This window comes from Rhinolophus ferrumequinum, chromosome 10 (assembly GCF_004115265.2).
Source record: "Rhinolophus ferrumequinum isolate MPI-CBG mRhiFer1 chromosome 10, mRhiFer1_v1.p, whole genome shotgun sequence".
NCBI classification, from domain to species: domain Eukaryota; kingdom Metazoa; phylum Chordata; class Mammalia; order Chiroptera; family Rhinolophidae; genus Rhinolophus; species Rhinolophus ferrumequinum.
This window is the reverse complement of record NC_046293.1, coordinates 13260864-13277238: the sequence shown is the minus strand read 5'-3', so window position 1 is coordinate 13277238 and position 16375 is coordinate 13260864. Positions and strand designations below refer to the sequence as shown.

At 46.5% G+C, this 16375-nt stretch overlaps 1 protein-coding gene across 3 annotated transcripts in view; it reads left to right on the top strand.

Moving 5' to 3' along the window:
- Positions 1-16375, top strand: part of ABTB3 (ankyrin repeat and BTB domain containing 3) — a 281036-nt gene that overhangs the window by 199575 nt on the left and 65086 nt on the right. The gene's annotated exons all lie outside the window — the stretch shown is intronic.

Sequence of the window (16375 nt, the reverse complement as noted above, 5' to 3'; positions counted from 1 at the left end):
TCCCAGAGGAGGCGACGTTTGATCGGTGTCTTAGAAAAATAAGTAGAACTTAACTGGATGGAGAGGGTAGAAAGAGAGTGGAAACAACAGCAGAAGCAAAGGCAGGGAGATGTGAGAAAACATGTGTGTTCCAGAAATGGCTGGTCATTTGGAGTGGCTGAAGCCCATGGGTTCTGGGACAGGCATGGAGTGGGAGCATGAGAGAATGAAGACGGGGGTTGAGGCCAGTTAATAAATGGCCAGGCCGCGGAATTTATATCAGATGACCAGATTTACATGTTAGCACATTCACCCTGGCAGCAGTGTGAAAGGATTGGAGAGAGAAACTAGGATCAGGGAATTATAATGAAAATAATGCAATGGTCCAATCCTAGAAAGAGTCTGCTAAAGTGGCCAACCAGTTCAATTTGGAGCGTTGGGCTCTTAGGGTGGGGAGGGACTCTAAAAGTCATCTAGTCCAACCACCCATTGGATGTTTGAATCTCTTTCTAGCATCTTACCCGAGGGACGGTCCAGCCAAAGCACCAGCCCTGGAGGCTTCCTTCCCATTCCGGCTTCAGAGAGCTGAGACTCGTCCTCTGAGGTCTTACTGATGTGGAGCTGGGATCTGCTCCCTGGAGCTACTACCCTTTCTCCTTCTTTTGCTCCTTGGGGCTTCCAGACCCGTCCAATTCCTAATTCAGATGCAACTGTTCACTGTTTAAAAACAGCTGCAATTTACCAAGCACCATCTGTGTGCCAGGCGAGCCTGCAGGGCACATATTACCCCATTTCCAGATGGGAACCTGGGGCTCGTTGGCCGTGTGACTTGCTGAGATTTGGTTAACTGACCCCGTTTAACAGGATTAAAACCCAAAGCTTTCGAGTCCGGAGCCCGCACTCCTGGAAATAGCTATCAATTTAACTTGACAAACATTTATTTAGCACATACTCCTATGAAACCCCCCTGTCCTGGGTATCATAGGAAGGAGCAACCTAAGCTGAATAAGCGTGGTTATTAAGTCCCCTTTCTAGTAGTTTGGACAGTGGAGTCAACATCCCAGCATGGTGATAATACCCACTTGGCTTTGGCTTGTATCCTGGTGGTTCCAGAAAAGGAAAGTGGTTTATGTTTGGCCCATTGCAGGAGCCACCCCATGGAGTCAGTGCCTGGGAAAGAGGTCTGTATCACAGGAGGCTGTAGGAGGAGGATGTACTTAGAAAGGTGGGAGGCGTGAGACTGGTGTGTATAATCAAATTTGAGTAAAATTAAGCTTCAACTTGGACACATCCCACAGCTGAGCAGAGAGGAGTACAACAAGACTGAGAGGCTGGTAAGCTGGAAGCAGAATGAGAACAGGTGTAAGGAAATGATGGGCAAAGCCCTCAGAACGGAGCATGTATGCAGGAGCTCCCCCTTCAGGCAGATTGTGATATTGCTCCAGTTGTGGCGCGAGGACTTCAAGGAAATGAACCCTGACAAGAGGAAGTTTTTGTTAGTGGTTTTACCTTCCTAGTTGTGTTTTTCTTAATCTGGTCTTTAATTGGTAACAACTTAGACTAGATGTGAGAGATGCCTGATGTACGTGAAGATGCCCGAATGTAAATCTTCCTTATAATTGTACTTCCACACCTGTTAACCTCATTTATCCTCTCAGTGGCTCTGTAAAGAAGGACCCTCCGTCTTTAGGTGGCAGAAGGATCTAAGTGTTAGGTGACATCTTTGCCTCATACACTCACCATACACTCAGCTTCCATTCAGAACCAGCACCTGCACCCCAGCCACACCCAGACACCCCCCACCTGTTTGCCAGCCCACAACCCTCCATCTTGGAGAAGTACTGCTCCTGACCTGGAGGGGGCCCCCTTCCCTGGCCCGGGCTTAGCCCTGGATGAGATTTGCTTTGGTTCTTCTGGTTACTAATTACTTTGCCTACCCTGGAACTGGCCCCAGAACTCTACTTCTTCACTAGCTGGTTTGGAAAGAGAGGCGGCAGGAAGTCTGCTAAGAAGGTTGGACGGGTCGTGGTAGGTGGGTAAGGGACACACCCAGTCCCCCTTCCATCTCACCAGATAATCAGCCCTGGTGGTTCTGCGTGTGTAGTTGGAGAGGGTTGCCCTGGAGTACTGACCTGTACAAGGGTCCTTTCTTAGACAGCACCAAAGTCCAGGTTAAAAAATAGCCCTTTTGGTTTTCTTCCTTTTATTAAAATGGCAAACATCCTTCCTGGTTTCTGTCATCTCTCACTTCCAGATTCAGCAAAATGTAAAATTGGTAACATTTGCTCCGAGAAGTAAATTCCACATATGTTTTCTTCTCACGTATGTGGAGATCCCATAAATCTGCTAAATGGCCAAATACTTGTTTTGTGTAGACACCAAAACTGCCTCTTTTCCCCCACTTGTCTCTTCCTTGATTTTTAAGGCTCTCTGGGGATTTCTCTTTTCTTCCTTCCTTTCTCCTTTTTTAGTTTTGTTTTACTGGGCAATTCTATCCCATTGCTATCTCCTACCTTTTCAGAGGACACCCCCCCAATTCTACATGGTGACATTCTCTTTTTCATTTTATTATCCCAGTTAGTCTTGGGACTTTGGCTCATTCTGAAACAGATGATGTTTATCTATTCGTCATTTATAACTAATCTAACTCTGAAAAGGGTTTGGGCTAGACTCACAGTATGAGTTAGATCTAAGAGAACCACAAAGCAAGGATAACAATACAAAAAAAGACATGTTATCAGCACTAAGGAAGACGCTGTACCAGAAAATCTCACCTCAGATTTGTTACTATAATAGAGCATAAAATTGAGCCTTGTTTCCTGGCCCGCAAGGCAGAAAGGGCAACATGCATTGTAAAGCTCTCATTAGCTCATGTAAACACACACACAAAAACAAACCAACACAAAAGTCTTCATGAAAAAACTGTTCATGGAAGGGTCTTTTCTGACTTGAGCAGTTTCAGTCCAGAGCTGATACTCTTAGACCTTTCTAATGGTATGAATCACCTGGGGAGCCTTTAAAAACAATCTATAACGGAGTCCAGGGTTCTGTTTAGGACAATCATTGAACTGTGCTCAGAGCAATCGGGGTCTTTCCGTGTCACATGGTCACATCTATAAACAGGAGCATTCGTTGTATAAAAGTGGCCCTCGAGGGAAGTGGCATAAAGGAATGATGACCTTTTCCCACTTAAGCAGATCTTAGAGTTCCTATGGCCCAGCCTCCTCACTTCACAGACCGAGAACCGAAGCTGCTCAGGGTTCAGTGACTCACGCAATGCCACACTGATCTTTGGAGAAGTGATGTAATCATGACTAAGCACATAGACTTTGCATTCTGGCCAACTTGGGATCAAAGCCCAGCTCTGCCCCTCTGAGTTATTTTATGTTAACGAGTGTTGCTAAGGCTCAGTTTGCTCATCTATAAAGTAGGGATGATAATAAATACCTTCCAAGGATGCTTTTGTAATGAAATGAAATACAGATTATTTAATATAAAGCTTTTTGCAGAGAGCCTGGAACAATGTAAGCACTCAAGACATGGCAGATGCTATAAAATCCTGCTGCTGATGACGATGATGGTGATGATGCAGATCGTGATAATGGAAAAACTAGGTTAAAAAAATTCACGTTACCTAATACCTACTATAGCCCTTTTTCCACCTGCATTCTACCAGGATTCTTGTCTGAAGGTACACTGGCCTGAAGGACATCCCTTAGATCTGCACTATGCCATAGGGTAGCTGCTCACCACATGTGGCTATTTAAAGTTAGGTTAACTAGGGGGCGGCCGGTTAGCTCAGTTGGTCAGAGCGCGGTGCTCTTAACAACCAGGTTGCTGGTTCGATCCCCACATGGGCCACTGTGAGCTGCGCCCTCCACAACTAGATTGAAACAACAACTGGACTTGGAGCTGATGGGTCCTGGAAAAACACACTTAAATAAATAAAAGTAAAAAAATTAAAATAAATAAGTAAATAAAAGTAAAGTTAGATTAATTAAAATTGAATCAAATTAGAATGTTACCCACACTCTGAGTGCTCAGTAGCCATATGTGGCTTGTAGCTGTTACATTGGACAGCACAGATATAGAACATTTCCATCCCAGCAGAAGGTTCTATTGGAAGCTGCCTTCTTGGCTGGACAGCACAGATATAGAACATTTCCATCCCAGCAGAAGGTTCTATTGGAAGCTGCCTTCTTGGCTTTTTTCCCCCTTGACTTCCTTACATCAGTATTTTTGTTATTTATTTATTTCAAAATATTATACTATCATTTTAAGCTGGAAGAAAAGGTTTTCTGGTCTCCTAACTTGACAGTGAGTACACTCGAGGACCGCAGAGCCTCAAGGATACACAGTCACACAGCGAGTTAGTAGCAGAGCCTGCTCCAAAACACGCTTCAAGCATGACTGGTGGCCCAAGACGCCGGGGGCATCGGCTCTTTCAGATCTGTGTTTTGATAACTAGGGTTCTGATTGATCAGGCCTGGGGTATGAATTTAATCCATCCTGTCACACTGCCAAATGCAGGGTAATGTGAGTTCAAAGGGTTTATTACAAGAGAACTAGAATATCGTTTTCTCAAAACCACAACCATGGACAGCATGGAGAAAGCGCGAGACCACACTCAGCCGCTCCTTTGTATGCCCTTTATCTGTGTGGAAGAAAGAGATTCCGCATGGTGTCTTATTATAACATTGATCTGTTAATGGAATATTATTCAGCCAGGAGAAAGAAGGACATCCTGACATTTGCAACAACATGGATGAACTTGAAGGTGTTATGTAAATGAAATAAGTCAGACAGGGACAGACAAGTATTGTATGATCTCACTTACATGTAGAATCTTAAAAAGCTGAACTCATAGAAACAGAGAATAGAATGGTGGTTACTACAGGCTGGGGTGGGAGTGGAGAATGGGGAGATATTGGTAAGAGGGTACAAACTTCCAGCTGTGAGATGAACAAGTTCTAGGGATCTAATGTACAACATAGTGACTGTAGTTAACCATACTGTGTTATAATGCTTGAAAGTTGCTAAGAGAGTAGATCTTCAACGTTCTCATCTTAAAAAGGAACTAGTAATTATGGGAGGGGATGGAAGTGTTAACTAACCCTCCTGTGGCAATCATTTCTCAATATATAAGTGCATGGAATCATCACATTGTACACCTTAGACTTACACAATGTCATATATCAATTATATCTCAATAAAGCTGGGGAAAAATGGCTAAAATAAAATAAAATTGATCTGTTCATTTTAAATTTAAAATGTTTCCTTGCAAGAAGACTTCTGCAAGGATAAAGACTTTGAGATATGTTTTCTGACTCCAAGAGCGTCTATATTGTTATTTTTCATTGATTGGGTTAATTATGACATGCTCAAAGCCCATTTGAGCTCATCATAATTTTCACAAGGTTGATGAACAAACTCAACTTTCTATGACATAGTTTATACCTGGAAATGAACAAACAATTGTAACAAATATTTTAATAAATGTAGTTTCTTGGCACAAATATAGTCTCAGGGCTACAAGTTCACAGTCTTTAGAAGATAACTATTAAAAGGAAGGTTTTTTGTTTTTGTTTTTGGTAAACAGAAATTCAAATCCATAGTGACACAAAAAAGGAAAAATAGAGATTTAACTTAGATGTCAAGGGAACCGATGTGTCACTTAGAATGAGGTTTGGCTGTGAGTGACAGAAAACACAAATGCGAGCGTTTGAACAAGACGGAAATTTATTTCTCATATAAACAGAGTCTGGGAGTAAGAATCCAAGGCAGGTCTGGCCACTTAAGCAATTGTCAGAAATCTAGGTCCTTCTTCTATGTTTTTGCTCTGCCATCAACATGCATCTTCCACCTCATGGTCCAGTTTGCTGGAGCACCAGCCATGGTGTCTACATCCTTGCCAGCACAATGGAAGGCCAGAGATAGTTGGGCCACCTCCCTTTGGGGACCTTTCTAGAAATCCTTCAAGAAACTTGTGTTTATATCATCTTAAGAACCAATCTTAAGAAGCAAGGGAGGCTGAAAGATGTATGCTAGGTGGTCAGAAGCCCAGCTAAAGATTGTGGGGGTTTATTGTCAAGGAAGAAGAGGATAAGACTTCCAGAGGGACACCTAGCCGTCTCTGCCAGAGTATAACAATATTCTCTCTTAACTTTCTAAACAAACGGTTATGGTAAACCCATTGTTTGGCATTCTCAGAGTTATTTTTGTCAATCCATTCTTGATGTTTCCTTTCAAATACTTTTCTGATTTTGTGTTTTTCAATTGCAGTTCTAACTGAGGAAAAATTAAAGTATTAGGAGTTTATAGTTTTATTCCAGAAGGTAAAGGCCCTGTATGATTCTTCCCCTGTCTCTCTCCAATGTTATCTCCTACTAATCCACTTCCCTCCGTTGCTCCCTCTCTTCCGTCTCAGCTCCAGCCACACCAAGCTGAGTTCCTCCAAAGCACTATGCCCCAGCTTGCCTCTGGGCCTTTGCACATGCTGTAGCCTGTACCTGGAAGTGATAGAACCCATGGCTATTAGCCCTGACTCTGGGTCCCACTGCCTATATGTGTATCCCGTAGGCAAGTTACACAGCCTCTCTGTGCCTCTGTTTCATTATTTGTAGAATGAAGATAATAACAGTACTTACTTTATGATTCTTGTCATTCTCAAATGAGCCAATGAAAGAAAAATGTTCAGAACCATGCCTAGCATGTAATGAGCCCTCCATAATAGCTAACTTTGTTGAGCATTTACTATGTGTAAGCACCTTACAGAGATTCTCTCACCTAATTTTCACAGCAGTCTCGTGGGGTGGCCTTACCATTTCTCCTGTTTTACATAGGAGGAAACTGAGGCACAGGGACGTTAAGTAACTTGCCCAAGGTCCCACAGCTGGCAAACGATGGAGCCTGGGCTCAAATGTAGGCCCTTCTGTCTTCTGGGTGTGTGCCCTTTCCCTCACGCCCGCCCCAGATTCAAAGGTGTGGTGGGTTTCCTTTGTCAGGCCGTCTGCTGCCTTTGCAGACTTTCCTGAGAATCCTTTTGGAGACAGGGGCAGGCCCAGGTGACTCCTGGGAGCCCTTCTCTCACCTCCACCTTTTGACCTGCAATAGGCTAGGCCCTACCCTTTTAGACTTCTCAAGCCACTGCTCCCAGCATATGAAGCTATACAGCCTCTGCTGCCTCCTGGCTGTTTGTGTTTTGTGCCCACGTCTGCAAGGAACGTCCTGCGGCAGCCTCGAGCAGAGCCTGTGGCGTCCCCACTTCTGAAGCCACCACTCCCTTCCCATGGCCATTTATATCCTGGGCCCCGTCATCCTTCTACCCACTGGAGATCGGGTTCCCACCACAGAGGCCTCCGCACCCCTAAGCCAGGCCGCGCTGTGGTGCAGCCAGCAGCCTGCAGAGGAGAGGTGCGGGCTGGTGTGCTGAGCCCTGCGTGGCGTGTGAGCAGAGACCCTGGGCCCACCACGCATCCTGCAGCTCAGAGCTGGTATTCTCTAGACCCGAGGGTCTCAGCCTTCTGTTAGCATCGCAAGCCCGGCAGGGAATGGACTAGATAAAGATGTCAAGTATAGCAGGCTACGTAATGGCCCCTAAAGAGAGCAGGTCCTGATCGCTGCAACCTGTAAATGTTATTTTATAAAGAAAGGGGGTTTTTGCACATGTGATTCAGTGAAGGGTCTTGACATGGGGAGATTATCCTGGGTTATCTGGGTGCACCCTATAGCCAAGCACAAGTGTTCTTAGAAGAGAACAGGAGATTTGAGGAAAAGGTGACATAAACACAGACGCAGAGATGGGAGTGGTGTCGCCACACTCCGCACGTGCTAACAACCAGCAGAAGCGAGAAGAGGCAAGGAAAGGGCTCTCCCTAGATCTTCTGGAGGGAGCACAGCCCTGCTGACACCTCGATTGTGGACTTGTGGCCTCCAGCACTCTTGAGATTTCCAATTTCTGTTGTTATAAGCCACCACATTTGTGGTAGTTTGTTACAGCAGCCCCAGGAAACTCATATACCTAGCAAACTGGCAGGAATCCAGGAATATGCATTTTAACTAGTTTTCCAGGTGATTTTGAGCCCGTGCCTCCCAAAGATGGTGCACTAGACAGAGTACCTAGACTGACACTGCAGGAGAATGGTAGATTCTTACTCTCCATCATTTTGCTTCTCTCCTATTCAAATGATGAGAGACGGGAACATGTCAAATGTTTAAATGCTTCTGCTGGGAAAGGACGGCGGAGGTGGAGGTCGCCTCATGGGTCCGCTGGGAGGACCGTGATGGAGCCGTGTCCCCAGGCAAGAGCATGCGTGGTGTGGGGTCCTCAGCTGTTTGTCATCAGGGAGGACATTGTCGTTATTCGTATATCATCATTTGCTCTGCCTGAACCTGCTTGTACTTCAGCACTCCATTTCCAATCCTCCAGCCCTCTAAGTCACCTTCTTGAAAATGCGTGACAGGAAAGCCAAGAGGGTACCGTGGTCGGTCACAGGCACCAGCTGGCACTATTAGCAGAAATCAGCGCCTCACTCAGTGCCCCTTGGCACTTGTCCCATGTCAGGGAATTTACATAATCACCGGTGAATGGGGCCGACTTCCATACTACAAGGGGCTGGTCCTTCTGTCTGAAATGGCTAACCATTCCCTAAAATCACTGGCCATGCCCATGGTGGCCTGGTCTCACAGTCCCCAAACAGCGTGCCTGCACACTGGGGGTGCTGGGAAGTGGTACTCTGGGTGGTTCAGCCCCAAGCTTCCGCCCTGCTCCGGCCAATGTGGACGGTGGTGAAAGAATGGAATCAGTATAGAAAGAGGAGGCTGCGTGGCTGCACACAGTTGTCTCACGGCACCTGTGGCAGGTGTGCATGAGTCAGGGTTCTCCAGAGAAACAGAGCCAATAGGATGTGTGTATGACCTCAGCTCAAACCTGAAGGTAGTGTGCCGGCAGAATTCCCTGTTCTTCAGAGGAGGTTAGACTTTTTTCTCCTAAGACCTCCAATTGATTGGATGAGTCCCACCCACCTTATGCAGGATACTCTGCTTTACTCAGAGTCCACTGATTTAAGTATTGATCTCATCTAAAAAAAAAGAAAGGGCCTTCACAGCAGCATCCAGTCTAGTGTTGGACCACATATCTGCATCCTGTGGCTTAGCTAAGTTGACACATAATATTAACCATCACAAGGTCTATTTTTTCAAGCATTTACGTTCCCAAGAGGATCCTAAACACCGTCATGAATACCAGACGCCTATCAGACAGTGGGATGGGTGCTTGGTTCCAAATGAACTCCCCAAAAACTGAAAGATTCTGTTTCATAAGCTTGTTGGAAGGCTAAAGGAGAATTCTGGTAGGAGGCAGAACCGACCTTCCATGATAAAAGCTGAAATCACCACCAGACACTTGCTCTCCAAGCCTCCCTTGCAGCTTGGCGCAGGCTTGTGAATTAGGCTCAGCCTAGGCTCAGCCAGTCTTGCATCAGGAGGTTCAGATACAAAGAAACTCCTCCATTCCATTGTCTCCCGGGCCTCGAACCCCTCCGGCAGCTCTCTCACTACTGGCCTCACGTTCTCCCCCTTAAACATGATAATAGAATTCACCTTCTCCGGTTTCTGGCTTGAGTCATATTAATCCCTAGGGATTGGTTACTCAAAATGTGGTCCATAGACTGGCAGCTACATCACTGCAGAATCTCAGGCCCTGCCCCAGACCCACTGAATCAGAATCTGCATTTTAACAAGATCCTGGACGACTCATATGCACATTAATATTCCAGAAGCACTGACCTAGATCACAGCCCTTGGCTCCTCCTACTCCAGGCCATCTGCAGGAACCACCCGCATGTGCAGTCTGACCACACTTTGCACGGTAGAATTGTCACTATAGTAACCATCATGGCCACCTCTGACCTCTGCCATCATTTTAGCTCCGGTGCCCACAAATGCAGTGAGATTACAATGACTATTGCTATAGAAACCAGCACTGGAGATGGTCTACTATGAATTTTGCTGTTTGCCTTCACTCCCTGTATCTGTGGAATTATGAACTTTCTAAACCACAGTAAAACATCTAAATTCCTCTTCAGCCTAAGAGAGAATCCACAGATAACAGAAAATCCACAGAAAAGTCAGGGCCACACAATTAATAAGTAAAGGCATAGCAACAGCAGAGGTTTGCTTTGATTGGAAAAGAGAAGACAGGAGCGTCGCTGTGTGTAGCAGGGCCTTTCCTCCATCTGGCAGAGAGAAGGTCGAGTGATGCTAAAAACAAGCTGGTGATCGTGATGCCGACAGCTACCAGTTGTTGAGCCCTTTGTTGGTACCAGGCGCCAGGCTATGTCATCATCCCATTCAATTGTTGCAATAACCCTGTTAGTCTCCTGTGACTGCTGTAAAAAGGTGCCACAAACGTGGAGGCTTAAAACAACACAGATTTATTATCTTAATGGTTCTGGGGGTCAGAAGTACAAAATCAGTCTCACCGGGTTCAAGTGACAGTGTCTGCAGGGCTGGTTCCTTCTGGAGGCTCCGGGGGAGAACCTGTTTCCTTGCCTTTTTTCTAGCTTCTGAAGGCGCCTGCATTCCTTGGCTCGTGACCCTTTTCTTGCATCAGTCCAACTTTTTGCTTCTGTTGTCATGTCTCCCACTTCCCCCTTTGACCTTTTTACCTCCCTCTTCTAAGAACCCCTGTGATGGCATTTAGGGCCCACCTGGATCATTCAAGATAGTCTTCTCTTCTCAAAATCTGTAACTTAATCATGTGTGCCAAGTTCATGTTGCCAGGTAAGGGAACATTCGTAGGTTCTAGGGATTAGGATGTGGACACCTTTGGGGGGAGCCATTCTTCAGCCCCCCACATCCTCTGAAATAGGGACTTTTTATTATCCCCTTTTTTCCTGATGCGAAAATTGAGGCACAACGATGAAAATACCTTGTTCAAGGTCACACAGCTAGAAGGTGGAGCCTGAGTCCAACTCTTGGTCAGTCTCTCTCCAAAGCCTGAGCTTCTAACCTCTGCACTGGACGGCCTCCAGATGGCTTTGAAAGCATCTACTGTTGTCACTAGGTTAAAGGAAGGGAACCGAAAGCATCAGCTCTCTAAAGAGTTTGAACTTACTTGAGGTAGAAGCTGACGCTCTTCTCCCTCAGACTAAAACCTCATGGGCAGGGCAGGGCTTAAGTCAAACCACAGGTGTATTATTCTGCCAGGGCTTCCGTGACAAATTAACACAGACTAGGTGTCTTGCACGAAAGATACTTATTTTCTCACAGTGCTGGAGGCTGGAAGTCCAAGATCAAGGTTGCATCCAGTTTGTTTTTTTTTCTGAAGCGTCTCTCCTTGGCTTGCAGATGGCCGCCTTCTTGCCGCGACTTTTACATGGGTGCCCCTCTGTGCATATACGCCCCTGGTGTCTCTGGGTGTCCTAATCTCCTTTTGTAAGAACACCACTCATAATGTATTAAGGCCCACCCTAATGGCCTCATTTTCATACAGTTAAACATTCTGAGGTATTACTGGGCTTCAACATACAAATTTGGGGGGATACACTTCAGCCCATATTGTCTCCTACTGCAGGCACAAGGCAGGTTAGGTATCTGACATGAATCCCAGAGCCCTGTGGATGCCCTTCTTCCCACTTTAATACTTGCTTCCTCTTCTTTATCGCCGTGTCTCCAGCCTCACTCGCCATGGCCTTATCATTACCCTGGCTTCATGATCGTATTCTTTCCCTGTGGCGGCTGTGACAAATTACCACACACTCGGGTGGGTTAAAACAACACACATTTATTCTCTTACAGTTCTAGAGGGCAGTTGTCCCACATCAGTTTTAGAGGTCCAAAAATAAAGGTGTCAAGTCTTTTGGAGCCAGAACTCAGCCTACTACAGATCCTTCCTCACACATGTCCTGGCCACCTCATGTGCCCTGGAGGGACAAATAGGAGATGATGCCTGTGAAAGCCCTTGGTGAGCTATAAAGGTCTTTTCTGCCTCAGGACCTTTGCACAGGCTATTACTGCTGCCTGGAACATCCATCCCTTTGCACACACGTTCACATATGGCTGATTCCTTCCCATCTTAGAGGCTTTGTCACCTCCTCAGAGAGGCCTTCCCACCTCAACCCTGTTTATTGTCTACCCCAGCACCCCGGCACTGATCGCAACTGTAATTGCTTTGTTCCATACTTGTTGGTTTATGTGTTTCTTATCTGTCTCTCTATTAGACTGTTAAGTCTATGAGAACAAGGACCTGGTGAGTTCTGGTCACTCTATCTCCAGCCCCTGGAAGTGTGAGTCCAATTTGGTGTTCCCTAAAGGATTGTTGGGTGAATAAATGATGTCAATAGATGACATTTATCAGTGACACACCATGGCCAGGTTTGGGTTTTATCACTGAAGGTATGGCCTCTGGTATGCCTGTGGCTCAGTCTTCCCCAAATCCAGCCATGACCTCTTTGTGGCGGGGTCCTATTTTCTAATCTCTCCAGAGCTTTTTATCCCCATCGCTAGCACCTTTCTGTGCTTATTCCCACCTTCCTTGCTTCACACCCGGGACCTTTCCTAAGCCCCCAGGCAGCTGGCTATTGCAATAGACTCATAAAGGTTTACAGAAGGAGGAAACCAGATAGACCCCAGGTCGGCCAACTATGACCCACTGTCTGATTTTGTGAAGAAGGTTTTCCTGGAACACAGCCAAGTTCATTCATTTATGTGTTATCTGTGGCTGTTTTCTCATAATGGCCGAGCTGAGTAGTTGCAACAAGACTGTGTGTCCTGTAATCCCAAAATATGTACTATCTGGCCTTTTACAGAAAAGGTTTGCTGACTCCTGAAATAGATCATCTGATCCAAACCCACCCATTTTACAGATGAAGGCACTGAGAGTCAAACGTTTACAGGCCGGAGCCAGAGGTCCTACTGTGAGGTCCAGGCAGATTCAGGGCTGGAATTCAGTTCTGCAGAATCCCAAACCATGCTTCTCCCACATGTCTTACCATCCTCTTTAGCGCTCAGCCCCTCCCCAACCAAACTCCTTTCAATTCTAGATAGTCACCCCCGTCACCAGAGCTCTCTCTTCACATTTCAGACAGGTCCCAGCAAACTTCCTGAGCTGACTTGCTCTCTTGATCCTGCAAGAAGCCCATCTAGGCTTTCCCTTCCCTTCTAGAGAGTCTGGTCCCACCCCACAGACCGTCTCTTTGAACCCCATAGCAAAGATTTCAGTGGCCACTGCCCTATTTGAGTTGACTGTGTGCCCCCTCTGTTCACCTCAGGCCACCAGTCAGGGATTATCAAACATGGCTTGTTCTAGAATTCCCAGAGGAGCTTGTTTAGAATGCAGATGCCCGGGCCCCACCCCGTCCTGTTGAAATTAGGGATTTGGCAATTTTCACAGACTCCCCCCATGGTCCTGATGTTGATACAACCTAAAGACCCAGTTCATTAAGCCATGAGCTCCTTAAGCTCCCTCTAGGTTTTGGTCACCACACTAGGTTTTGGTCACTACATACAACTTCAGAACAAAGTTGGTAGCCAGTGGAACAATGTTTTCTTCAAAAATCTATAAGGGGAATGCACTCTTTTTTCCCCTCAGCATTCTCTACCTTCTCCTTAACTCAAGACCCTAGAATTCTTTCCCATATCCAACTCCTCCAAAAGAAATTCAAAAATCGTACTATTTTTTTCCACTCTGAGTAGACAAGATAAGAAGATTTTTAAATGAGTTGCTGGCAAAGAATTCATGAGCTTATAAACTGTTGAGGTCCGAGGAATGAAAAGAAGGCAATGTTGAAAGGACAGAATAGGTACATAGAAAATTTCAGAGGAGGCTGGAATCCCAGGGATCAAGGTTTCTTATTCTGGTGCTGCCAGCTGTCTTGGTCAAGGTGGTGTTTTGAAGGCGGCAGAGACGTTTTTTTCTCCTCTTTTGGCATTCATCAGGAGCTGGCTGCCTGCCCTGGGCCTTGGCATCTCATGTGAAAAGCAGCAGCCGAAGGGCAGCCTGTGATGGAGTTCAGCCCCCAAGGAACACAGCCCCCAAGACTAGGCTCAGTGCTTGGCTGTGCTTTGGGGGCACTGAGCAAAGTAAAGTGGTGATGGGGGCAGAAGAGGGATGACTGTTGCCTCTGCAGAACAACCCAGGGGAGTTTTCTGAGCACTCGGGGCTAGTTTCAGCAGTGATGGAGACGTGGTGACAAAAATAAGTCCTGCTCACCTGAGACAATAAAATCCAATTCAATTTCAAGTCAGTGTGTGTTTATTGGGTGCCTGATTCAGTTTAGGTGATGGAGAGAATGAGAGAACGAGGGAGACAGCTTAGCAGCAAGCCCATTCAGGCAGAAATAACCTGGTAGCCTGCCCCATAGGTCCATGGCTCCAGAAACTTGATTTTTATCCATTTCACCCAGTAAGAAATTGGTAAATTTTAGTCTGTTTCATGAACAAACATTTATTAAGTGCTACGGCCTGCCAGGAACTGGGGCTGGATCAGCGAACTGAGCAGTCCCGAGCAGTCCCAGGTCCCTGCCCCGTGGAGTTTACATTCTGATGGGGCATCTGCAAGGACAGCAGGTAAGGCCAGTCCACCATGCGAGGGGTCCAGGTAGGGTGGAGTCATCAGGAGAAATGTCTAGGGAGAGGGGGAATTTGAACTGTGGTTTGAAGGTTACATGAGGTATAGATTTTTAAAGGGCTGGAGTCCTTTCAGACGGGATGAACTGCATTGATAGAACTGCACAAGGTGTGCTATCAAGGTCCATGACCAGATCAGCTCCCCTCAGGTAACAGGTGTGTGCTGGGTAACAGAGTGCATGCTGGGAAGTTGGACAAGAGAATGTCGGTATCGCATGGTGTTATGGCACATGGACTATGTAGTCAAAACACTTGGGTCTGACTCCCAGCTCATTAGCTGGTCCTAAGCATTTAGGTGAGATCATAAATGGGATTAACTGAGATGAATGTAATACACTTAGCTGTTGAATATTATTAGCATTGGATAAATAGGCCCTACTCTGGGAAACCAGAACCTGCCACCAAATCTTGGTGGGAAGCTCATGACATCTGCATATAGTGAGGGGTTCTCTGCCTTGTAAACTGTCTGTTTACTACCCCCTCTCATTCCCATGGCAGCCATGCTGGACTGAGTGTCAGCACCAGGGCTAGGGTAAGGCAAGAGAAGCACCTAGAACAAATTTCATGACCCCTTCAAATTTTGCACCCTGGACACCCCACTTGTCTCATCCTAGTCTCAGCCCTGTTTAATGGTAAGAAGCATTTTTGATCTACACAGTGTGTTTCTCAAAGTGTGGTCCTTGGTCTCCCTAAATCAGTAGCATACGGGCTGCTTATTAAAATTATATTCCTGGACCCTACACAATCAACATGTATGGAGATACGGCTGGGGAGGTGCATTTTAACACACACACACACACACACACACACACACACGTGATTCCCAAGCCCTCTATCAACACGTTAGAGCAGAAATTCTTTGAGCCTGGCCCCTCAGCCCAGCTGCAGCGGCATCACCCAGGAACTCCTTAGAAATGCAAATTCTTGGTCCCCTCCCCAGATCTACTGAATCAGACACTCTGGGGGTCGGGCCCAGCAATCTGTATTTTAACAAGCCCTCCAGATAATTCTGATGCACGTTAAATTCACATGGGGAGGTTTTGAAAACTACCAATGACTGCCCCCATCCTCAGTGAATTAAATCAGAATTCCTGGGAGAGGGCTCAGGTCTCATCATTTTTCCAAAGCTCCGCCCCTCTCCTCTGTAATCCTTATGTGAGGACAGAGATTTATAATCATCTCTGGAAGAAACAGGAAGCTGGCACAAAATGGGTTGCACTTAGAAAGTTATGGTTCAGCCACAGGCATTGTCTCAGTTCATTCTCGCCCCTGGCTGGACACCCTGCTGTGATCCCATTAGCAGGTGAGAAACCTGAGGGCTCCCAGAGCTGCGGGCCTGGGGCCAAGGCCCCCTGGGCCCGCCACCTTTGCGGGCTGTGACTGGGCAGCTGCTGGTGGACTTGGCGCTCTTTACGCCTTTCCCAGGTGCTAAAACCTGTTGGCCGCTGGGTGCTTGGGCAGAGCTGAGGCCTGGGAGAGCTTCAGAAGGATGACAGGGAGCAGCCTGGGGATGGGACGGGAGAGCTGAAGGACGCCTTCACATTGCGCCCAGAATAGGGAGCCCCAAGTACTAATCCCCTCGGGCCTTGTGGGGGGGTTTTCTACTAAGCACCAGACCCTGTGCTTGGTGCTTTAAGTGAGTCATCTCATTATGTTCACATGATCTCGGAGGGAGATAATGCTCCCAGAATAGTCCCGTCTTAGCCTTTCACAGTCACTTTATCCCCGGTTTATAGATGAGGAAACTGAGGCCTAAAGACGCGGGACA